At 39.5% G+C, this 25,592-nt stretch overlaps 1 long non-coding RNA gene and 1 pseudogene across 2 annotated transcripts in view; one reads left to right on the forward strand and one right to left on the reverse strand.

Annotated features, from left to right (window-relative positions):
* Window positions 1-15,967, forward strand: part of LOC306655866 — a 34,905-nt gene extending 18,938 nt beyond the window's left edge. The window contains exons 2-3 of the long non-coding RNA XR_013762332.1: window positions 12,542-12,660; window positions 12,997-15,967. This is a non-coding gene — a long non-coding RNA (uncharacterized lncRNA). The remainder of the gene's footprint in view (window positions 1-12,541; window positions 12,661-12,996) is intronic.
* A 756-nt stretch (window positions 15,968-16,723) lies between these two features.
* Window positions 16,724-20,167, reverse strand: LOC306658014 (coiled-coil domain-containing protein 43-like; annotated as a pseudogene). Its single transcript has 2 exons — window positions 20,049-20,167; window positions 16,724-18,973 (listed from the first exon to the last, which is right to left on the reverse strand). The product of its transcript is annotated as a coiled-coil domain-containing protein 43-like (transcript).
* Window positions 20,168-25,592: the final 5,425 nt, after the last annotated feature.

Genomic DNA, 25,592 nt, shown 5'->3' on the forward strand with positions numbered 1-25,592 from the left:
GATGCCCTCTTTCACCACTTCTATTCAACATCGTTCTTGAGACTCTTGGCCAGAGCAATTAGACAAACCAAAGAAATTAAAGGGATACGAATTGGGGAAAGAAGAACTCAAACTATCCCTGTTCGTTGATGACATGATATATATTAGAGGAACCTGGAAATTCCACCAGAAAAACTACTTAGAACTCATAAGTGAATTCAGTAAAGTAGCAGGTTACAAGATCAATGCCCATTAATCCAACGCATTTTTATACATAAGTGATGAATCTTCAGAAAGAGAAATTAGGAAAACTACCCCATTCACAATAGCCTCGAAAAAAATAAAATACTTGGGAATCAATCTCACAAAAGAGGTGAAAGACCTCTACAATGAGAACTATACAACACTAAAGAAAGAAGTTAAAGAACACCTTAGAAGATGGAAAGATCTTCCATGTTCTTGGATAGGAAGAATTATATTGTCAAAATGGCCATACTACCTAAAGTGCTATACAAATTCAATGCAATTCCAATTAAAATCCCAATTGTGTACCTTACAGAAATAGAGCAAGCAATTATGAAATTCATCTGGAAGAATAAGAAACCCAGAATAGCTAAATCAATCCTTAGCAGGAAGAGTGAAACAGGGGGTATTGCAATACCAGATCTTCAACTCTACTACAAAGCAATAGTAACAAAAATGGCATGGTATTGGTACCAAAATAGAAAGGTAGATCAATGGTACAGAATAGAGGACACAGACACAAACCCAAATAAATACAATTTTCTCATACTAGACAAAGGTGTCAAAAATATGCAATGGAGAAAAGATAGCCTCTTCAACAAATGGTGCTGGGAGAATTGGAAATCCATATGAAACAGAATGAAACTAAACCCATATCTCTCACCATGCACGAAACTAAACTCAAAATGGATTAAGGACCTTGGAATCAGACCAGAGACCCTGTAGATTATAGAAGAAAAAGTAGGTCCAGATCTTCAACATGTCAGCTTAGGACCAGACTTCCTTAACAGGACTCCCATAGCACAAGAAATAAAAGCAAGAATCAATAACTGGGATAGATTCAAACTCAAAAGCTTTCTCTCAGCAAAGGAAACTATCAGCAATGTGAAGAAAGAGCCTACAGAGTGGGAGAAAATCTTTGCCTCTCATACTTCAGATAGAGCACTAATCTCCAGAATCTATAAAAGAATTCAAAATCTCTACTCCAAGAATACAAATAATCCAGTTGACAAATGGGCTAAGGAAATGAATAGACACTTCACAGAAGAAGATCTACAAGGAATCAACAAACATATGGAAAAATGTTCAACATCTCTAGTACTAAGAGAAATGCAAATCAAAACCACCCTAAATTCCATCTCACCCCAATTAGAATGGCGATTATCAAGAATCAAGCAACAACAGGTGTTGGCGAGGATGTGGGGAGAAAGGTACACTCATGCATTGCTGGTGGGGCTGCAAGTTGGTGCAACCACTCTGGAAAGAAGTTGTGGAGATTCCTTAGAAAACTTGGAATGGAACCACCATTTGACCCAGCTATCCCACTCCTTGGCCTATACCCAAAGGACTTAAAAGCAGAATACTACGGAGATACAGCCACGTCAATGTTCATAGCTGCTCAATTCAGAATAGCCAGAATGTGGAACCAACCTAGATGCCCTTCAATTGTTGATGGATAAAGAAACTGTGGTATATATATATTATACAATGGAATATTACTCCGCCATAAAGAATGATAAAATTATGGCATTTGCAGGCAAATGGATGAAATTGGAGAATATCATGCTAAGTGAGATAAGCCAATCTCAAAAAGCCAAAGGACGAATGATCTCGCTAATAAGTGGATGATGACCATAATGGGGGGAGGGAGGGGTTAGGGTTAGAGTTAGGGTTAGGGAGAGGGGCATGTATAGAGGAAGGAAGCACTGTATAGATGGAAAAGAGGGATGGGCGGGGTGGGGGGAAGGGAAAAAATAACAATGAATCAAACAACATTACTCTATGTAAATTTATGATTACACAAATGGTATGCCTTTACGCCATGTACAAACAGAGAAACAACATGTATCCCATTTGTTTACAATAAAAAAAAAACTGAAAAAAAAATAAAAAGAAAAAAACATAAAAAAAAAAGAATCAATACAGGGGATGGATTCAAGCTAAAAAGCTTCTTCTCAGCAAAGGAAACAATAACATGAAGAGAGAGCTTATAAAATGGGAGAAAAATCTTTACTGCACATGCACCTCAGATATAGCACTAATCTCCAAGATATATAAAGAACTTAAAAAACTTAACACCAAAAAAACCAAATAACTCAATCAATAAGTGGGCTAAGGAACTGAGCAGACACTTCACAGAAGTGGCCCATTTGGCTTCCCTTTCTCCCCTATTCTGCAGTTGTTTGTGTGCCTTTAAGGAGAAATGGAGCTGCTAGTTACCCAAGTTCTGCAGTGACCCTTCCTTTCCATCACTACTGGCCATCCATCAGTGGCCTGCCTGTGAATCACCTCAAATAGCACTAAATTCAGTAACAATGGCTACAAAACAAACCACATGTGCCCCTGCCGCTGGTCCTGCTTCTGGGTCCTCTGCCAACCTCACCTGCTGCTTAAGGTCAAAAAAATGGTCAAAAAAATTTAAAAATGTTCAACATTTCTGGCAATTAGAGAAATGCACAACAAAAACTACTCCAAGATTTCATCTACTCCAGTCGGAATGGCAATTATCAAGAATAAAAGCAAGAAATCAAAGCAAAAATCAATAAATGGGATGGCCTCAAACTAAAAAGCTTTTTTTCAGCAAAGGATACAATCAAGAATGTGAAGAGAGAGCCTACAGAGTTGGAGAAAATCTTTTCCACTCGCACTTATATCCCAAATTTATAAAGAACTTACAAAACTTTACACCCAAAATACAAAGAACCCAATCAATATAGGGCCAGGGAACTGGAAAGACACTTTGCAGAAGAAGACACACAGGTATTAATAAATATATGAAAAAGTGTTCAACATCTCTAGTAATTAGAGAAATGCAAATTAAAACAACTCTAAGATTCCATCTTACTCCAATTATAATGGCTATTATCAAGAACACAATAGTAGATGTTGGCGTGGATGTGGGGAAAAAGGCACACTTTTACATTGCTGGTGGAGTTGCAAATTGGTGCAGCCACTCTGGAAAGCAGTGTGGAGAATCCTCAGAAAACTTGGAACGGACCCACCTTTTGACTCTGTTATCCCACTCCTCAGTTTATACCCAAAGGACCTGAAATCAGCAAACTACAGTAACATAGCCACATCAAGGTTTATAGAAGTTCAGTTCACAATAACTAGATTGTGGAACCAAACTAGATGCCCTTCAACAGATGAATGGATAAAGAAACTCTGGTATACAATTCCATATACAATGGAATACTATTCAGCCATAAAGAAGAATATTATTATGGCCTTTCAAATAAATGAATGGAATTGGAAAATATCATGCTAAATGAAATAAGCCAAGCCCAGAAAACCAAAGGCCGAATATTTTCCCTGATAAGTGGAGAATGATATATAATGGGGGTGGGGGGTGGGAATGAGAGAAGAATGGGGGAACTTTAGAATATGTGGAAGGAAATGAGAGGGAAGGGGGTATGAAAAATCGTGGAATGAGACATCATTACCCTATGTACATGTATGATTACATGAACGGTATGAATCTACATTGTGTACAACCATAGAAATGAAATGTTGTACCCAATTTGTGTGCAATGAATCAAAATGCAGTCTATAAAAAATTAAAAGCTGTTGGTGAGGATGTGGGGAAAAGGTACACTCATACATTGCTGGTGGGACTGCAGATTGGTGCAACCACCATAAAAACCAGTATGGAGATTCCTCAGAAAACTTTGAATGGAACCACCATTTGACCCAGCTATCCCACTCCTTGGTTTATACCCAAAGGACTTAAAACTAGCATACTACAGCGATGCAGTCACATCAATGTTCATAGCAGCTAGATTCACAATAGCCAAGTTATGGAACCAACATAGGTGCCCTTCAACAGATGAATGGAAAAAGAAAATGTGACACACACACACACACACACACACACACACACACACACACACAATGGCATATTACTCAGCCTTAAAGAAGAATGAAATTATGTCATTTGCAGGTAAATGGATGGAGGTAGCGAATATCATGCTAAGTGAAATAAGCCAATCCCCAAAAAACAAAGGCTGAATGTTTTCTCTGATAAGCGGATATTGATTCATAGTGGGGGATGGGTAGTGGAAAAATGAAGGAACTGTGGATTGGCAGAGGGGAGGGAGGGGGAGGGCGGGGGCAATGGGGATGGGAAGGATGGTAGAATGAGACAGGTATTTTACCTATATGCATGTATGATCGCACTGCTGGTGTGTCTCTGCAGATGTATAGCCAGAGGAATGAGTAGCTATGCTCCATTTGTGTACAACGTGTCAAAATGCATTCTGCTGTTATGCATAACTAATTAGAACAAATAAAAAATGACAAGAAGAAGTGATTTTAAATGTTTTCACCATAGAGAAATGGTGTTTGGGGAGATAGATAGGTTTAACCTGGTTTTAGTAGTTCACTATACATAGTATGCTACTTATATATAGTATACAAAGTATACATAATACACATATATTAAAAATCACTTGTTAACCCATTAATATGTACAGAGGTCAGTGAGGAAGGGCACAGTCAGAACCCTGTACCCTTGGTGCTCAAGACATTGTGCAGAAATGCCTAGGTAGAGACCAGTGCCCAGTTGAGGACTTTAACTTTGCTCTCAACCATCAGGGATTTCTCAGGGTTGTTAATGGACTGAATGGGCAAGGGTCTGCAGGGATGCTCAAGAAAGGACAGGGCCCTTGGCTGAGTTCCTTCCTGTAGATGTTCAGAGACGGGTTTGCTGAGGGTGAGGACGAATGATGCCTACCCTTCTTAGCCTTACCCAGTGCGCTTACCCAGGCATCGGAGATTGAGCTCTGAAGGCACGGATCTAATTTTATTTAGGGTTGCACAGGACATACATAGACACACCATCCAATCTGGTTAACATGCTTGTTAAAGTATAACAGAGTCAGTCTATAGGTGAACTTTAATCCTCATTGTCTGCCTTTCTTACTGTCAGTCTTTCCTACTGTCCCTCTTGCAGATCATCTCCTTTCTTTTACAAAGGGGTGATCTTGGAATACTACATCTTCTAATTTTGACCCTATATGAATAGCATCCTGGTCTTGTGTGGTTACCTGAGCAGGGAAGGGGCATGTCCCTCATTCTTGCCAGTGATTTTATATATATATGTGTGTGTGTGTGTGTGTGTGTGTATGTAATCACAATATATGTGTGTGTATATATACACACACACATATATATAATCACAATACATATGTGTATATATATATAGTGTGTTACACACACACACCCAGCTAAGGACTTTGACTTTGCTCTCAACATATATGTATGTATAGATATGAGAGTTACATGCTCAGATAAAGCATAGGGTCAGACAAGTCATGTAAGCAACTAATGCATCTGATGGAAGGCAATAAGGAGGAGTGAGGACTGGTCAACTGATAAGTATGTGCCCTACCCAAAGTCATTGACATTCTTGTTACCCAGTGGCTCAAAATCTTGCCCAGGGAGGAAATGGGCTGGGCCATAATACTCACTGCTTCAGAAATAATAGGAGCCAAATGGGTAGGAAAATAGGTTTATTCAAAGTCAACTTTGAAGGAAGATGAAAGAAACGTCATGTTTCAAAATTCCATCTCTGTAAAGCTCTGGACCAAGGAAAGCTTTTAAGAGGGGAAGGAGCAAAAGAGTGTCACAAGCTCTGCTCCTCTCAGTCCTTGTCAGAAAGAAGTTTCACAGTCCCTGGAGCCTCCTTGTGCTATCAAAAGGAGCTTAGACTTCTGGGGCCAGCATCTTATATTTTCTCCTTTAGATGAACTTGTTATCTTTTTAACTGAGGAGAAGAAAAGGCATTACAGAAGGCTTCCTTTAGACTTAAGAGTGCCAAACAACTAGAGCAAAATAAGGGAAAAGGATGGGGTGTGTTGGATATCATAAATATAGAGGGAAGATCAGTGGATAGAAGAAGGACATACGGAGGGAGGGAGGAGTGATGGGGAAGGGGAGGAAATGCGGAATGAATTTGACAAAATTATGCCATGTGCATGTGTAAATATACCACTGTGAATTCCAGACCGATGAAAAGGAAGACCAGCAGAGTAAAGGAGGCAGGAGGATGAGGGAGAGGGGGAACACTGGGGACTGAAATGGAGTAAATTAAATTCCATGCCTGTATGATTTTGTCAGAATGAATCCAACTATTATGTATATATAACTATAATGCATTACTAAAAGGAAAAAAAAAAAAAAAAAAAAAAAGAAATACCAAAAAAGGATGTTAGAGATGGAGGAATGTATTGGAGGAGGGTTGGGAGGGGTCGCATCCTCCTGGTCTCCACTCTGCCTGAAGAAGCCATTCCCAATTTCAGGTGGGGAGCGGGGCAGATTCAAGCTGTTTCATACTCTTACAAATTCTGTTCCAAGTTAAAAAGTAAAAACGTTTGTGGGTCAAACCAAGTCCCATTTTACACTGCCTGGATTCCCAGAAGGGAGGATGTACTGAATGTTCCTATCACGCCATCCTCACGTAGCTTTGTGGAACACTTGCCATTTTTATCCCCCTCCAACCTCAACCCTGTGCTCACTTCTTCTCTCTGGCCCCCAACTCTAGGCCCCTTTAACAGTGTGAGCACATTTCCTCTCTGCTGCAGTTACCCATGACTCAATTTCAAATCATAAGACTCCCTTTCTGATCTTTCTTTTTTAAAATTTAATTTTATTAAAAATGTTAATAGACAAAGGATAATTGTATCTATACGTGATACAAGGTGATGTTTTGATGCAGCTATACATTGTGGAGTGAGCAAGTCAAGCTAATTAAGCCCATCAACTCACATAAAAATCATCTTTGTGGTGAGAACATTTAAAATTTACTCACAGTAATTTTGAAATTCAATATATTATTCTTTTTTAAAATATTTTTTTAGTCATTGATGGATCTTTATTTATTTATATGTGGTACTGAGAATTGAACCCAGTGCCTCACACATTCTAGGCCACTGCTCTGCTACTGACCTACGACCCCAGCCCTCAATTCATTATTCTTAACTGTAGCCACCATGCTGTGAAATAGGTCATCAGAACTTAGTTTTTCGGTCTAACTGAAACTGTACACTTTGACCTACCTCTTCTCTTTCCCCACTTGGCCCCCATGTCCTCCCTCAGCCTCTGGTAGCCATCATCATATGCTCTCTGAGGTTGACATTTTAGATTCCACATGTAGGTGAGATCATGTGATATTTGTCTTTCTGTGCCTGGCTTATTTCACTTAGCATAATATCTTCTAGATTCTTTCATGTTTGCAAGTGATGGAATTTTGTCATTTTAAAAGACTGAGTAGTATTCCATTGTGTCCAGCACATTTTAAAATATTTGCTCATCTGCCAATGGATACATAGGCTGATTCCACATCTCGGCTATTGTGAATGGTGCTTCAATGAATATGGGAGTGTAGACATGTTTTCAGCATATTGATTTCAATTCATTTGGCTAATATCTAAAAATGGGATTGCTGGATCATATGATAATTCTGTTTTTTTTTTTTTTTTCTTTTTTAAGAAACTATTACCAGAATTAAGGCTAGTGGCTGCTGGGGTTCTGACCAGCAAGATTCAGTTACCTGCTTGAATCAAAAGTAAGAGAAAATGATTTAAAAAGGAAAAATGAATTTAATCACAGTTTGACCTAAACTGGAAAAGACTGCTCATTTGCCTTCCCCTATCTTACAGAAGTATTCCAGTTATAGGAAGTCAAGACCAGGAAATATACATATGTAGATGTAGCCAGACTGGTTACAATTCCAGTTCTCTGACTTTGGTGCCACCCTCCTGGCTCCAGGCCAGAGCTTTTGGGGCATAGCCAGCTTCTGTTCTCAGCATGAGACGATTGACTGCAGGAAGTTGGGATGGAGAAAAATAGCTTAATAAACAGGATTGCAAGAAATGGCTGGGGATAGAGAGAAAAAAAATTGAAATTTCTTTTTAAATAGATCCCATTACAGAACCACTATACTGTTTTCCAAAATGACCATATTCATTCGTATTCCCCTCAGCAGTGTAGTAAGTTTCCCTTTTCTCTGACTTCTTACCCTAAGACTTTTATCTTTCATTTTTTTGATAATAGCCATTCTAACAGGTGTGAAGTAATATTACACTGTGGCCTTAATTTCCATTTCCCTGATGATTAGTATTGTTGAACATTTTTTTTCACGTGTCTGTTGGTCATTGGTATATCTTGGGCAATGTCTATTTAAGGTCCCTTACCCATTTTTTTAAATAGAGTCATTTATTTCCTTGTATTGATTAGTTGAATTCCATATTTTGGGTATGAGCCCTTTATCTGATGTATGATTTGCAAATATTTTCTCCCAGTCTGTGGATTGTTTTTCTTCATTCTGTAGTTTCCTTGGCTGTGCAGAAGCATTTTATTTGGATGGAATTCCATTTGTCTACTTTTGCTTTCATTGTCTGTGCTTTGGGGGTGCAATCCAAGAAATCATTGCCCAGATTATGTTGGATAGCTTTCCCCTGTTTTCTTGTAGTAATTTTATAGTTTCAGGTCTTCGATCCATCTTGAGTTGATTCCTGTCTATGATGTGAGAGAAGGATTAAACTTCGTTCTTTGCATGTGGAGATCCAGTTTCCCAATAAACACCATTTATTGAAAAGACGGTCCTTTCTCCACTGTGTGTTCTTGGAACATTTGTAGAAAATTAAATTGAATGCACAAATTTATTTTTGGGCTCTCCATCCTGTTTCATGGGTTGATGTGTCAGTTTGACCTTTTTTGCTTCTCACTTTCTGATAGGGTTAGTTCTTGTCCAGAGAACATTAGATGTCCTACACGTAACAAACAACCAAACAAACAAACAAACAGGTTCAGGAAATCAGTAACAGGAACCAGGAGTGATGATGAACACCTGTAATTCTAGAGACGCAGAAGGCTGAGGCTGGTGGATTGAAAGTTCTAGGCCAGCCTCAGCAACTTAGTGAGAACTTGTTTGAAAATTTTAAAAAAGGTGGCTGCAGGGATGTAGTTCAGTGGTATAGCATTGCTGAATTCAATCCCAACACTCCCTTCCCCTAAAGAAAGAAAATCAGTGACAGTACATAAAGGTTTTTTTAATCAATAAAGCACAATCCAGGAAGGAGGAGGAAGTGAATGTTCTCATGAGACCCTCACTGATTTTCTCAAAGCTCAAGCATGCTGAAAAAGCCATTTAGTCTGGGGACAATAAAATGTGGGATCAGGTGTTAGAGACCTGGAATTCCTGACCACAGTGGGTACAATCTGTCACAGAGTGGAACAGGGTCAAGGGATGGATCCTGTCTCTAAGAAATGCTTGTTCTTGCTGTAGCTGATCTCCTCTGGGAAGAATGTCCTACCAATCAAGGGTAAGCGTCCTGATGATTCTTAGCAAATGAACTCCTACTGTGAGACATCGGAGTTTCAGCAGGAAGCAGAAGTCACTCTCAAAACCAGCACTTTGGATCAAGTTTATAAAGAAGGGGCGATTCATGAAAATATAACCGACAGTCTGTGAAAGAGTAAGGCTATGTCCTGAGGCTGGCAACTGCAGTCTCTGTTGTAAGCTCCGACGGACTCCGCGGGCTCAACGGCGGGACCAAATGTAAACTCGGCGGGTCTCGGAGGACACAGTTAGCAGCCAAATAAAATGTGACAGAAAGTGGCCAAAGCAAGCTTTATTGGAATTTGCCTCTCGGGGGAAATTCCCAGCCCCCTGGGGTTATAGGGACCCAGAGAAAATCGCATGTAGCCCTGGCTGCCCAGGGTTTTTATAGACTAGGAAGGGAGGGGGTCTTGTTGAGTGACAGGTGGGTGGGAAGGGTCAGTGGAACTTTCCATCCACCTTGCTGCGAACTTTCTGGTCACCTTTGGCAGGCTGGTCTTTGTTCCGGCTGCTCAGCTTTGCCCCCTACAGTCACCTAATTTCCGACCTAACATCTGTCACCAGGGAGTCCCTTCTGGTCAGGGCCAAAGGGTGAGCAGAAGGGACAGTTTTCAGAACCTAGAAGGGGCTCTCATGGAGAAGGTTTGTTGCCAGAGGCTGGGGCCTCAGGGAAGAGGATGCAGCCACCGTTATTCCTTTCCTAACCCTCAGGCTGACCCCCAGAGATTGCCAGATCTGCTGTAGCTTTAGGGGATTCAGTGGCCTTGATAGTTTGGTTTAGAGGTTTTGTTCTGAGGGCCTGTTGGGGTCTGGCGCAGGGGCGGGGGATGGCTAATGAGAAGTGATGTCTCTAACTTTGGATGACCAAGCAGGGAGTACTGGGGTACTCACTGGGAGGCACACTGGGGGAGCCCTTTGGTATTTCTCATTCTGGACCAGGCCTGTGGCTGCTGTGAACTGGGGTGGTCTACCGGCTACCAGCAGGAACGGCCCAGACGTCTGACCAGGGTTCCAGGTACACTTAGCCATTAGATCTAGGCATCCTCAGGAAACCTGGCTTGGGGATCACAGAGGAGCAGACAGGGTACACACACACGCGCACACACGCGCGCACACACACACATGCATACACACATACACACGTGCGCACACACGCACACACACATGCACACACACATGCATACACACACACACACACACACACACACACACACACACACTCTTCCACTTAACTTTCAGTCTGGCCTCTGGGGAGGCCCCGTCAGATCTTTTCCTGTCATTCTCTCCTTTGTGTGTCTTCCTCCCACAACCTTCTCTACTTCAAACTTTCCCGCCTCTGCTTCTGCTCTCTCCTCTGTGGACTCAGTTTCCCTCTGCCCCTGAACAAGTCTGTGCTGCTCATTTCCTGTCTCTGCTTGTGCTTCTTCCAGTTTCTGCATCCCTTTCATCCTCGTTCCTTCCAGGAGATGTTCCTCATTCATTGATTCCAGGCTGCTCTCTGCAAATATATATTCCTGTAGTAGGAGGACAGCAGAAACCAGGTGCCAGAGTCAACACTGTCACTCACCCATTTCTCCATGAGCACCTCTAATGGTCTTAAAGATGCTTGTTTTAATTTCTAATAAGCCTTCAAGGCAGACCCTGTCTGAAATGTTGAAATCTCTAGACTGTGGGGTTGATGAATCAGTCATGTCCACTGCCTTCCCAGATCAGGATGGGAAGAGCTGACCAAACTTCAGAGTAATTGAACCATTTTTCCTAGTAACTTGTCACATCAATCTCTGATGGTTAATTTCCCAGTACCAATGAATTTAAAAATGTATCTGCAATGGTAATTTATAAAATTCTTTTGAATAATGCTTGTTTTTAAAAAATGGTGTAGAATATGAGTATAATCCACATTCCCTGTATACTTCAAATCACCTGTAGCTCACTTATCACACTTCATACAAGGTGAATGCCACATAAATAGTTGCTGTATTCTATTGTTTAATGAATAGTGACAAGGAAGAAGTCTGAACATTCTTAGTACAAACATACTTTTTCCCAAATATTTTTGATCCATGTTTGGGTGAATCCAAGGAGATGAAGAAACCATGGATATGGAGGACTGTGTGTGTGTGCGTGTGTGTGTGTGTGTGTGTGTGTGTATGCAGATATATGTATATAATATTGTACATATGTATACACATATATATGAGATAATAGGGTATATGTATGTGCTGTATATGCCACATGCATACACATACATATATATCCTATGTAGCCCATGCATACACATATATTTGCACAGGTATATGCACATACTTTCACATATATGATATAGCACACACAAAAGTGTTGTACCTGACAATGCCACCGCTGTCCTTATGCCTCTTGAGAGGTAGGGTTTTTTTTTTTTTTTTTTTTTTTTAAAAGTTAATTGTTGATATTCTTTTTTTTTTTTTTTTTTGAGAGGTAGGGTATTGAAGACAAGGCATATAAGTATTTCTATATAGGTTAAATTTTTTCTTTGATGAATATTCTGTAAAACTGGGTTTTCCATCTTTAGTTTCTGCCCTCTTACCTATCCTACACACTACTACTGTATTGACTTTCTTAGCCTTTTGTAATTAAAAAATGCTTCATATTATAAAAGTGGTAGAAATTAATTATAGAGACTTCCCAAAATATTGAAAAGTATGGCCGGCAGATTTTTTAAAAAATCACCAATAACCTTCACATCTGGAGACAATATTTGTCAAACATTGTGGGCAATTTCCACAGGCAATAGTCAAAAGTTTAGTTTGTTGGTTTGTTTGGAAAGTAGAAGATACTTTCTTTTATATAACTTTCTGCCAAAAGTGTTTCCAAAAATTGGTGTTTCAAGACCTTGTTTCTAGCACTGGAAATCTGGCCCCAACCCCACATACCCTCTGACTGATCTCCAGCACATATGGTCTCCAGAGTCATTGATTCATTGACTTATTCATTCAACAGATATTTCCTGAACACGTACCCTGTTCTAGAAGTTGGGAGTTTACAACTCAACAAGAAGGACAAAAGTCACTGTTTCCATGGAGTTTACAATCTGCCATGGGGTGATCCACAGCAACCAGGTAAGCAGAGAGCAAGATTTTAGGTGGTGATTCATGCTGTGAAGCAGGGGAAGGTTGGAGAAAGACAAGGTAGAGACTAGTTCTTTTATATGTGATTGTCCAAAAGACTGTATGATGTGTGGCCAGTGAGCAAATTCCAGAATGAACTAAAACAGGCTTCCCAACACCGTTTGTAAGAAAGCCCTCTCCAACCCTCTCTGCTGGTTAGCTCAAGTTCCTCCTCTTCCAGAAAGACATCCTGTTTATCAGACCCTAAATCATTTCCCTCAGAATGACTACCAGCTACTTCTCCTTTATTTTGTGTATTTTCACTGTTAACAACTTTTCTTTCTGCAGATTTGTTTCCTCCACCAAGGCAACTCTCTTGAAGTCCAAGACTATGCCTTTTTGCTCCTGTGCAGCATGTCACCGGGAGCAGCATGGTGCCAGGGTCATCAAGGGTGCTACTACGTCAGTGTTGTCTGAAGTCACTTTCAAGTCACTTTTGCAAGCTGTAGAGTAAAAGATACCTGTGGGTAAAAGGAAGGTACCTCATCATAGCAAAGGCAACATAAGAAAAGGCCACAGCTAACGTTATGACCAACGGTAAAAGACCAAGAGCTCTTCCTTTCAATCAGGAGCAAGACAGAAATGTCTATTTTCACACCTTCTTTCCAATACAGAGACAGTTCAAAAATTAAGGAAGAAAAAGAAATACAAGACACACAAATTGGAGTATTTTTGGAAATTTTCCAAATTTCCAAATTGGGAATTTTCTCTGTTTTCAGATGACATAATTTATATGTTGAAAAGCCTCAAAACTATGAAAAACTGTACGAACTAATAAATGAGTTCAGCAAAGTTTTAGGAAATGAAATTGATACACAAAAAAATCTGTTGCTTTTCTATACAACAATGAATAATTTAAATAGGAAGTTAAGACAAAATTCCATTTCCAATAGTATCAAAAAGAATAAAACAGAACTAAAACTTACAAAGGAGACAAAATACTGAAAAGTATAAAATATTGTTGAAAGAAAGAAGATAAAAAAAAGATATCTCATGTTCATGAACCTGAAGACTTAATATTTTTAGTATTACCCAAAGTGATCTACAGATTCAATGAAATCACATCAAAATTATAATGACTTATTTTTTGTAGAGAAGAAATAGGAGACTTCATTCTTAAATTCATAGGGAATCTTGAGAGAACTTGAACAGACAAAATAATCCTTTTTTTAAAAAGGACAAAGTCCAAGGACTAAGAATTCCTGATTTTAAACCTTATTACAAAGCTATAGCAATCAGCATGATACTAACTTTAAAGCATGCCTGAAGACCAATGGGATAGAATAGAGAGCCCAGAAATAAGCTCTTGCATGAATGGTCAAATGATTCTTAACAATGGTGCTAAGCCCACTGATTACGAAAAGAATGGCCTCTTCAACAAATGGTGCTGGGGAAAGAAAAGGATATCCATATATAAATGAGTGAACTTGAGGGTTATACTGTATACAAAAACAGACTGAGTAGATCGAGGATCTAAATGTAGGAGCTAAAACTGTAAAACCTTAAGAAGAAAACAAGAACAAAATTGAAAACTTCATGACATTGGATTTGGCAGTGGTTTTTGGGATACCACACCAAGAACAGACAATGAAGGTAAAAATAGATAAATTGGACCACAGCAAAATAAAAAGCTTCAGTGTATCAAAAGACAAAATTAACAGAAAGAAAAGGTAACTAATAGAATGGGAGTAAATACTTGCAAATCATAATGTCTGCTATGGGGTTAATATCCAGAATACGTAAAGAACTCCTATCACTTAACAACTACAACAGACCAACCGAATAAGGTGATTAAAAATATGCAAAGGACTTGAGTAGAAATTTTGCCAAAGAAAATGTACAAAATGGACAAGAAACATGAAAAGATGCTCAAGATCACTAACTACTAAGGAAACAAATGAAAACCAAAATGAGATATCACCTCACACCCATTTGGATGGCTTCTGTCAAAAAATCAGAATAGCAAGTGTTGGTAAGATGTAGAGGAATTAGATCACTTGTGCACTGTTGGTGGGAATGTAAAATCAGTTACCATGGAAAACAGTATGACAGTTCTTTAATATATATGTAAAGCATATATGCATGTATGATATATATCCATATATCCTAAAATAAATAAAAGGACACACACACACACACACACACACACACACACACTCTTACATTGCATGATTATGGCAATTCCACACTCAGGGTATGTAACCAAAGAATTGGAAGCAGAGTCACAAAGATATATCCACATACACATTTTATAGCATTGCTATTCACAGTAGCCAAAAGGTGGAGGCAACCCGAGTGGCTACAATGGATAAATACACAAACAAAATGTAGCATATGCATACAGTGGAATATTATCAAGCATAATTTGAAAAAGAAAATTCCGACATATGTCACAACATGTATGAATCTCGAGGACATTTTGTCAGATTACGAAAAGATAAGCACTGTATGATTCCACTTATATAAGAAAGTTAAAGTCAATAAAATAAGAGAGACAGAAAGTATCTATGGTGCTTACCAGAGGCTGGGAGGGGGATTGGGAGTAAGGAGTTATTGCTTAAGGCGTACAAAGTTTCAGTTTTGCAGGGTGAAAGAATGATGGGGAAGGATGATGGTAATAGTAATATTATAAATGTATTTAATACTACTTAAGTGTACATTTAAAAATGTTAAGATGGTAAATTTTATGTCATGTGTATTTTACAATTAAAAATCAAATGAACAAAATGATCTGTGTGGAGAGAACAGTGGTTTTCCTGGCAGTCTCTGTGTGAGGCCCTCAGGGGACTTCTATTCTTGGGGTAGTGTGCAGAGGAAGGCCCAGATGGTTTGGAGCCAGACAGCTCTGAGTTCAAGCTCTACCATAGCCATTATCGGCTGTGTGACCTTGTGGAAATTATTTAACCTCTCTTGGTTGAGTTTATGTATCTCTAACAACAGGGAAATAATACTGACCCAATACGTGTGAAAAGCTGAGCCCCGTACCTACGGGGGGGTGGTCAGTGCTATTTAAGGGGCAGAGAAGGTGGTGTTGAGGTATTGTAGCCAGGAAGACTGCATGGGGCGACTCACATAAGACCCCTCCACTATGTCTGATCTTTGAAAACACAATTTGTGTGATCCTCATTAGGAAATTAAAATTTCATTTAACATTCTGAGCTCAGTTGATGTATTTGTATAGAATATAATAATCAATACCTTCATGTCATTATTCTCATTTGATGTCTATCAGTTTCTTAGCTTAGTTGGTAGAGTACCTGCCTCCAATGCACAAGGCCCTGGGTTTAATCCCCAGCACCACAAAAAAAAAAAAAAAAAAAGGAAAAATGCCCTTCAATAGATGAATGGACAAAGAAACTGTGGTATATATACACAATGGAATATTACCCAGCCATAAAGAAGAATAAAATTATGGCATTTGCAGGTAAATGGATGGAGCTGGAGAATATCATGCTAAGTGAAGTAAGCCAATTCCCAAAAATCAAAGACCAAATATTTTCTCTGATAGGTGGATATTGATGCATAATGGGGAGTGGGGGGCATAAGTGAAGAATGGAGGAATGTTGGATTGTGTAGAGGGAAATAAGGGGAAGGGGTCGGGGGGAAGGAGAGATGGTGAAATGTGACAGACATCATCACCCTATGTACACGTAAGAATACATGAATGGTGTGACTCTACATTGTGTACATCCAGAGAAATGAAAAGTTGTACCCCATTTGTGTACAATGAACCAAAATGCAGTCTGCTATTATGTACAACTAAATAGAACAAACAATAAAAAAAATCAACAAAAAAATTTTTTTAAGTGAAAAAAAAATTAACAACACTTACCTTCCTATGGAAGATAAGAATAACACACGAAAGTGGATGAACACATGAAATTTACATCTGTTTATTTTTATTTTTTGCTGTACTGGGGATTGAACCCAAGGCCTTGTGCTTGCAAGGCAAGCACTCTAGCAATTGAGCTATCTCCCCAGCCCAAAATTTACATCTTTTTTTTTTTTTTTTTGGTTACTTAAATAAAGTTTATTTTTTAAAAATGTGGTTATTTTTGCAATGCCATGGTTATAGGACTTTATGAAGAGGTAACATTTCCTTTCCTTTAACCATGCTTTTTTATTTTCAACCTTCTGCACAAAGATAAAAGTTTTTGTTAATCTCATAGTTAATGATATAAAATAAAGGTCAGCAAACTTTCTCCAAAGGGCTGGATAGTAAATATTTCAGGTTTTACCGGCCACAATATGGTCTTTAACATGTGTTCTTTATTTTATAACCTCTCAAAAATGTAAAAACCATTTTTAGTTTGTACCATACAAAAAAAGATGGCCAAATTTGCCCTGCAGTTGGTAGTTTGCTGACTCATGGTATAAAATATCTACTTTTTCTTATCAGAGAAAATGCTCTCTTTCGCCTTCTGGACAGTCTACTATTGCCTGAAGTCAAGTAGAGAAGAGCCGTGTTTATAACTGAATGTGGCTTATGAAAAAGGTAGAAATGGAGACTTCCTGCTCACCTCTGACTCTCCCAGGCAGTTTTCCCATTCATTCACTCATTCAATACATTTGTTAAGCACTTACTATGTACACTCTTAAATATTTTTTGTGTTAGCAAGATTTCCAGTGTTTCTTTTCTTTAAAAGGGCAATTCCTCCATTTTCTCTAAATCAGGAATTACCAGGTCTTAATACTCAGGTTTTAGGGAAAATCAGGATTAAAATTTCTACTGGCACTCAAGAGAATTCATGAATAAAAAAAAAAAAAAAAAAAGAATCTAGCTTAACAATGATTTGTTGCAGTCAATATTGATACATCCTTCTTCGTGTCACAGCCTAAATAAGGAAAAATATGTAACTATCTTTACTTAAAAAGATACTTTTTTCTTTCTCCCATTGGTTGAAACTTTCTTTAAAAAAGATCTCAGATCTTTAACACATTCCAAATAATTTCTTCCCACTTTCCTAGTTTGCTGTCATGTAATATAAAATCTGGATCCAGGTAGGGTTTCTCATTAGGTTTTTTGCTTTTTTTTTTTTTTTTGGCAGCACTGGGGATTGAACCCAGTGTGTTCTACCACAGAGGTAAGTCCCTAGGTGCTTTTTTTTTCTTTTTTTTTTTTGAGACTGGTCTTGCTAAATTGCCCAAGCTGGTCTCAAACTTGTGATCTTCCTGCCTCAGTCTCCCCAAGAGCTGGGATTACAGGTGTGCATCACCCCACCTGGCTTCCTTATTAGTTTTATATGTCAGCCATAAAACTGTACATTTAGGAGTAAATATTGCCTCTGAAGCAATCTGTACTTGCACTTTTCATCTCAGAAGAATGGTCATGTTTCTTCTCTCAGATGAAAGCTGTTAACAGCTTTCTGAATCCTGCTATTTATCCAAGGTGAGGGAAGACACTTTATAAAAACAGGAGCCAAAAGGAGCACAGGACTTCAGTATTAAAATATAAAGATTGCCCCAATTGCAGCTCTTTGGTACAGACATCAACTATAATAATCTGATCACCCACATCACCAAAACATGGCACATTTTGTAATTAGAAGTGATCGTGATTTTCCTTTTTACCATGTAAACAAAAGGGGAAATGCCTTGGGAAATCACTATGCAATGTTCTTTCGTTTCTCTTAAATACACATATGCACAACCAGTTTTCCCTTTCATCAAGTTCTGGAAGCAGAGGAAGAATTGAACAGGCCAGGGTTATCGCTTTCGCTCCCCTCTCTGTGTCCTTTTCTTTTCCTTTTCCTTGCGCTCCTGCTTGGCTAGTTTGTCTCTCTCCCTCTGTAGCTTGTCCTGTTCCTTCTTCCTTTGGGATTCATCCCGAAGTGAGTCTCTCTCCAATTTCCGAGCATTGAGAACATCTTCTACATTGGTTCCTCTTCATCTGTTCCATCAGCATACTGGGCCAGCAGGGCAGCTTTTCTCTGTTTTTCCTCTTCTGACACCATCCTGGGCTTTACCACAATCTGTGCCTGCTTCTCAATGAGCGTAGCAAATGGCCTGTACCTCATCTTCTTTTTTCACTTTGGTGACAACATTCTGAATTTCAGACCATCGTTCCACAATCTCCTTGCAGATATTAAGAAGGGAATCTTCTTCCAGAAAAGCAGATAGGATACCCTGCAGAGCGTCCAACTTCTCTTCTTCCTCCTCCTCCTGCAGGACACCAAGGATGTAGGAACCGTAAACGGTTTGGTCCACTCCCAGTGCCTCCAACCGTCCCTCCAGCCAGGATCCAAACCCCCCGCCTCCGCCATCACTTTAGCCGGAGGCAGCCCCAAAATTGACATCTTAATTAAAGAAATAGTCTTGTTTAATTTAGGTCATGGTGCTAGTCCTCATTCCCTACTTTTCACTAGTAGACTCATGCATGCTCAAAAAAAACCCTCCAGGTTTCTGGTGGATGCCACATGTCAGGTGGTGACTCCCAGTTGCCAGAATGCAGGTTTCCACACGGGCTTATAACACACTCTGTTCATCAGTGAAGGCCTGAGAAACTCAGTTCATGGACATCTCTCTCCTGTCCATCTCTTGGCCATTGTCACCTGTACTTTGTGTTGGTGGTGGTTGGTGCAACAAAGATCACTTAGCGACGAGTTGACTAGTCTTTACAGCATATGATGGGCTTGGATCTCTTCCAGTCACAGCTGTATTGAGGGTCGCAGAGCCCCACTTTCCAAGGAGTAATATGTGTGATTGTAAAATAACAAAAGCAGTATTTGTATATAGATAGATAGATGTGTATATGTATATACACACATATATATTTTCCCACAAAATAGCATGCATCATTTTCTCAAAATCTCATTTTTATGGAGAATAAAACTGAAATAACTTTCAAAGGAGTCTTCCTGTAGAACGTCGTTTTAATTGAGAAGATTCTCTTTATAGGCAATAAGGTACCACACTCAATACAAACTGCAAGATACTGTCACCTTTATTTTTGATTTTAATATGTCAGTTCAAATATGTTAATAGGAATTATTTATGGCCTCCCATCAGAGTATATTCTTTAACAAAAATTTTATATGATAAAAGATATTAAGTATGTTGTCTCAATTTATGATTCCATTGAAGGTTCTACTAACTTCAAATGTTGGAAAATCACGGGTCTTCTGACTTTTCTTTCATTCCAGTTCAGAACATAAATTTATCTAATTAAGAATGTAGTTCTATCCAAAGGGTCTCTCTACCTGTTGAGATATTCCCAAACACAATTATCAAGTTTAAGAATAGAAATTTGTACACAGTTTAAAATTTCATTGCTTAATTTGTTCAGGTCACTTTTGGGGTGAATGAATTTCAATGGTTTCCTGTTCATTTTCAAGAATTACGTTTTGTTAAAAGCTTCAGAAGCAGTTTGCGTGCATGTTTGGTTGATGATTTTCATTTGCTTTTGCTCTAAATGCCGCTTGTATTTCAGGGACTCATTTACAAAATGTTCTGATTCCATTGTCAGCCATTTAGGTTGGTTTACAAGCTAATTCTTTGAAGACGCAAATTTTCTTTTTTTCGCCCCTAAATATTTCTAATATGAGCTTGATGACAGACAAAAAAAAGAGAGAAAACTTGACGTGTTGGAAAAACAAACTGTCCATTTTTTTCTCTGTTCTCACACTCTTACCAACAACGGCAGACTTCTGTCACACCAAAAGGTGTGGAGATCTCTCTCCACCTGCAAGACAGTAATTCTTTTTTTTTTTTTTCCGGCAGTTCTGGGGATTGACCCCAGGGCCTTTTGCATGCAAGGCAAGCACTCTACCAACTGAGACATATTCCCAGCCCAAGACAGTAATTCTTTAATGGATCCATTTCATGTAGCAGGAGCCTACTTATAGTTTGAGTAGAAACCTTGCCGCTTGACCACTGGTGGCTTATTTTAAAGCAGACATATTTTTCTTTCCTCTTCTCCTCTTCTGCTGCCTGATTTCAGGGAAAACAAGATGCACATTCTTCCTGTCCTAAGCAGAGTTATTTGTTCTTCCCTTTATTGTCCCCCTGAGCAGACAAACTGCAGACCTAGAAAAGGAAAGTAGCTCCCTTAAGGATTAAGTTGAACATTAATTACCTCTACTGATAATATCTTGAAAACAGCCCTTCTAGTCCCTTTTTAAAGCTCTCTGTTCCCTCTAGCAGTTAGAATGCAGCCTCTGTGAGGTGAGCTCATTGCCTTTCTCCTTTGCTGGCAAAGGAATAATACTTCCCTTTTCCTCAAAATCTCGCCCTTGTTATTGCATTGGCATCAGGGATAAGTACTGAGATTGGTATCAATTCTGCAGTGGACACCAGTCTGGTAATTCAGTTCTGACACTATCTATCTGGAAGTCACTTTAGATCCTGCAGGTTGAGGGCTCAGTCACCAAGGTGGTCCCCTCTCAGATCCAGCTGCAAGACTGCTGGGCTATAAATTGGGGTTCCGTGACCCTCTCCCTAGGTTGATTAATTTGCTTGAGGGTCTCACAGAACTCAGGGCCTATTTACATTTACCTGTTTATTATAAAGGGCTTATATACGTATTGATATATATCAAATACATACTACATATAAGGATCTATATTTTGTTTATATATGTAGATAGACACACACACACACACACACACACACACACACACACACACACACACACACACATTGGGATTGAACCCAGGGGTTGCTTTATCACTGAGCTAAATCCCTATTCCTACTTAGTTTTTGAGACAGGGTCTCACTAAATGGCAAAGGCTGGCCTTGAGTTTGTGATTCTTCTGCTTCAGCCTCCTGAGTTGCTGGAATCACAGGTGTGTACTATAAAACCCAGCATAAAGTATATTTTAAAGGATACAAATAAAGAAATGCATAGGGTATGGGGGAAGGGATGTGGGAATTCCATGCCCTCTGCGGGTATGTTGTAACAGAGCAATGTGGGGAGAACTCCCCTCTTTCTCTCTCTCTTTCTTTCTTTTATTCTCTTCATTTTTCTTCTTTCTTTCTTCCTTCTGGCTCTCTTTCTCCTTCTCTCTCTCTTTACTTCTTTTTTCCCCCACATCTTTTATTGGTGCATTATAGTTGTACATAATGATGGGATTTGTTACATATTTGTACATGCACAAAATATAACAATATAATTTGGCCAATATCACTCCTTAGCACTTTTACCTTCCAGTCCTTCTACCCCATTGTTCCTTTCCTCTATTGATGTCCTTTTGATTTCCATGAGATCCACTCAGCTTTCTTTCCCTTTTTCCTCTCTATCTTCTGTGTGTGAGAAAACATATGACCCTTGACCTTTGGAGTTTGACTTATTTCACTTAATATAATGGTCTCCAGTTTCATCCATTTTCCTACAAATGACATAATTTCATTTTTCTTTATAGTTGAATAAAACTCTATTGTGCATATATACTGCACTTTCTTTATCCATTTGTCTGTCAGTGGACACGTAGGCTGGTTCCATGGTTTGACTTCTGTGAACTGTGTGACTTTAAGCATGGGTATGCAAGTGTCACTGTAATATGATGACTTATTTTTAATTTTTAGTTGTAGGTGGACACAATAACCTTTATTTATTTTTATGTGGTGCTGAGGATCGAACCCAGTGCCTCACGCATGCTAGGCAAGAGCTCTACCACTGAGCCACAATCGCAGCCCCATTATTCTTAGTTTTTAACAAAATTGTTTCCCACAGTTTCATTGGAAAAATGTTGTCCTTAAAGTACTTTCTCCTCCCCTCCCACCTCTTCCCTAATCTACTCCGCGTCTTTAACATTCCTTTCTCACGGTGTCCTAAATTCTAAAGGAAGCCCTCTGCAAGGCCTCTCCTCTCCTCAGCTCAAAGGTAACATGTTTATCTAAAAAGAAAATGCAGATACTAGCCCCAGGAGGGCGAGCTTCCCTTGAATGTGAGGAGGGAGAGATGGAGAGTCCAGAGATGAGGCAAGAGGCAGTGACGCACTTGGAAGCCAGTTGAGTTTGGTGAAGTGAATTTCCTGCCTTTGTCCCACTGTACCCCTTTCCCTCTCTCACAAAACTCTTCGTATTCCTGAGCCTCCAAAAATGGAGATTTGAGACAGAAATTTCTCTATCTTCCTCAAATACTTTGAATAAAGTCAAACGGACTTTGAATAAAGTCAAACGGTCTTTGAATAAAACCTGTTTTCCCTCACCAACCTGCCTCCTGAGCTTTGGGTAGCACCCAGGTGACAAGGGGGAAAGTCTTCCTTCTAAGTGACAGTACCACCCTCTAGGAACTTCCATGTGTTCGGCTACCTAGAAGCTCTCTGAAACTTGTCCTTCCGTTATTTTTTAATGGAGAGTTAATTACAGAGGCATGATTGATTAAATTATTGACCATTCTTGATGAACTTAACTTTCAGGGCCTTTCTCTTCCCTGGAGTTTGGGATGTGGGGCTGAAAGTCCCTATCCTTTAATTGCAGGTTGATCTCTCAGGTCTCAGTGACCAGCCCCATCCTGGAGCTAGGGGCTGCCAGTCTTCAGTCACCTCATTAGCACACAAAGAGACACTATCACTTCAGAGGTTTCAGAGATTTTTTGCATTTCCATGACAGGAACTGGGACAGAGATCAAATATACAGAATCACATTCAATCAGTTAGGTAATTCTTTTTTATTCTACATCAGTTTCTTCATAGACATTTGAAGTTTAGTTTATGTGTACATAAAAGGATTTAAATGTGAAAATTGCAGTTTCTATTTCAACAGAATAGCGCAGCTTGTTTGAACACAATTATCAATTTTATGTACACCACAAAATCTACTCCAAGTATCTTTTGCTACATGTGTTTTTGAATTTAGTGAGGAGATTGTTTTTACCTCATGCTGGGTTTCACCAACATTTTTATTTATGTAGTCATTGCAAAACAATAATTTTATTTTAGTGTTGAACTTTTAAACTGCATTCATAATGGTAGTCATAATACTGTTTCACCTTCGACAGAATGAACTTAACTGCTTGATGTCGATTCCGTATTTTGATGAGAAAATCAAACCATTATTGGAATTAACTGCTTTTCTACTGAAGCACCCGAGGACAATGATTTCACCCTGGCATTGTTTTACTGTGTGTACTGCATTTCTGGGAACAACCCATCAACTACCTATCGCTTTACATTATGTAACTACAGAATCACAAATATATTCTAGAACACCATGAGGACCTAAATGGAAAGCTGTGCTTCATGGAATGATATAGATATAATGTTTACTATTTTTAGGGCTTAACCACCAGCTTTTTATTCTTTGGTTGTGGTTTTAAGCTCCAGTCTGATAGTAAGGTCTCTGGAAGAGACTTGGAGTCATAGATTTGATTCCCCCTATGGGGTCCAAAGGGTATCCATGGGTTGGCTGTCTAGGGCCTAGATCTCCTTACTGATGAATTTGTGGGGTCAGTGGGGTAGTTTCCAGACTACCCTGATCTTCAGAGCTGGAATGGCTGGACCCCCTTCCTTCTTCATCAAGCTATAGTTACACAGGTGACCAGGGCAGGTACAGGCTTCCCAGACTTTGAGGTTCACTGTTGTTAAGGAAGTGATGCTAAAAAGATTCTTTGTTAAGTAAATTCTTAAATTTCTAGAACTAAGTTTTCCTCACCTTCTTTTTTTCTCATCATTTAAAAAAGATTTTTCTACTCTTTAGGTAGATCTGTGGCAAGCATCATTGTGATTGGTTCTTGTGTTTATAACACAGGTCACTACTCATAGAGAGATCGAACTGGGCCAGCAGGGCCCATTGGAGTTTCTGTTTTGCAAAGAAAGGAGTGGGAAATGAGAGAAGACATAATTTTCCAGGTGAGGTGGTGAGTGGTGGGGTGAGGGCAGGATTTGAATCCTGACATCTCTGAATCTTAAGATCACCTTCTTTTTGCCATGCCATGGATACATTCCCAGAAACATGATGACTGGGTCAGAGTGACAGGGGAAAGACTTGAACAGGGGAGCCTGAGGGTAAGGGAATAATTCTGTAAAATGGGTCCACTGTGCTGACCCCCAACATGCTTTCATTTTTAAAAAGCAATATATGTGCAACCCTTCCTGGTTTAGGTTCACAGGGTATGTTATATTCCTCAGCAAACTACCTGTTATTTAAAGGAGAAATGCAGCCCTGAGAAATGCCAAATGCCGGAAAAAAGAACACAGATTACCCTGCAAGAGGCAATGGGGGCAAGACCAGATCCCAGAAGTTATGGAGATAAAGATAATTCCCCCTAACCATAAAATCTGTAAGAATGGGTTCCACTTAGAACTGGTCAGCAAAGGCCAACATGACCTAGAGTTGTTTTGATAATGGAGACTTATTAGTCTAATATCTTGCTGTCAATCAAAAGTCAAGAGGTGGAGCTGGGTGGGACCCTCTGGAAACTTCCCTTGGACCCCCAATAAAACTGGAGGATGAGAGAGGCATGTCCCTCTCCTCTCTGAGAGGACCCATTCTCTCCCTTGAGAGTGCCCCCTTTCCCCTTTCCCATCCCTTCTAATAAACTCATGCCTTCTGAACAACATGTCTGAAATATTTCTGACTTGATGGCAAATATCAGGGTTTGAATGGAGGCCTTAGTGCTGCCTCAGTTTCCCAGAAGTCTCTAGTCCTGTAACAAAATGACGTGAATATCCTTAAAGCTCTTGGAACATATTTTTATCTACCTGTGAGCTGTCACCTTCAGAGATCATAACACACCAGGATGCAAATGCATTACCTCCCCACTCAGGCAGACATGGGGAAGGTGCAAGGAGCAGGGAGGCTGCCTTGTTGCAGGAGCTGGTGGACAGCTGTGCACCGAACAGCAGCTCCCACAGCATGGGCACCTGGACATCAGCCTCAGTTCCCCTCTTTTTATCCTTCTTAACTCCCTGACTTGTAGGCTCTGTCACATGTCATGAGGCACC

The sequence above is a fragment of the Sciurus vulgaris genome (assembly GCF_902686455.1).
Source record: "Sciurus vulgaris genome assembly, chromosome: 3".
Classification (NCBI taxonomy): Eukaryota; Metazoa; Chordata; class Mammalia; order Rodentia; family Sciuridae; genus Sciurus; species Sciurus vulgaris.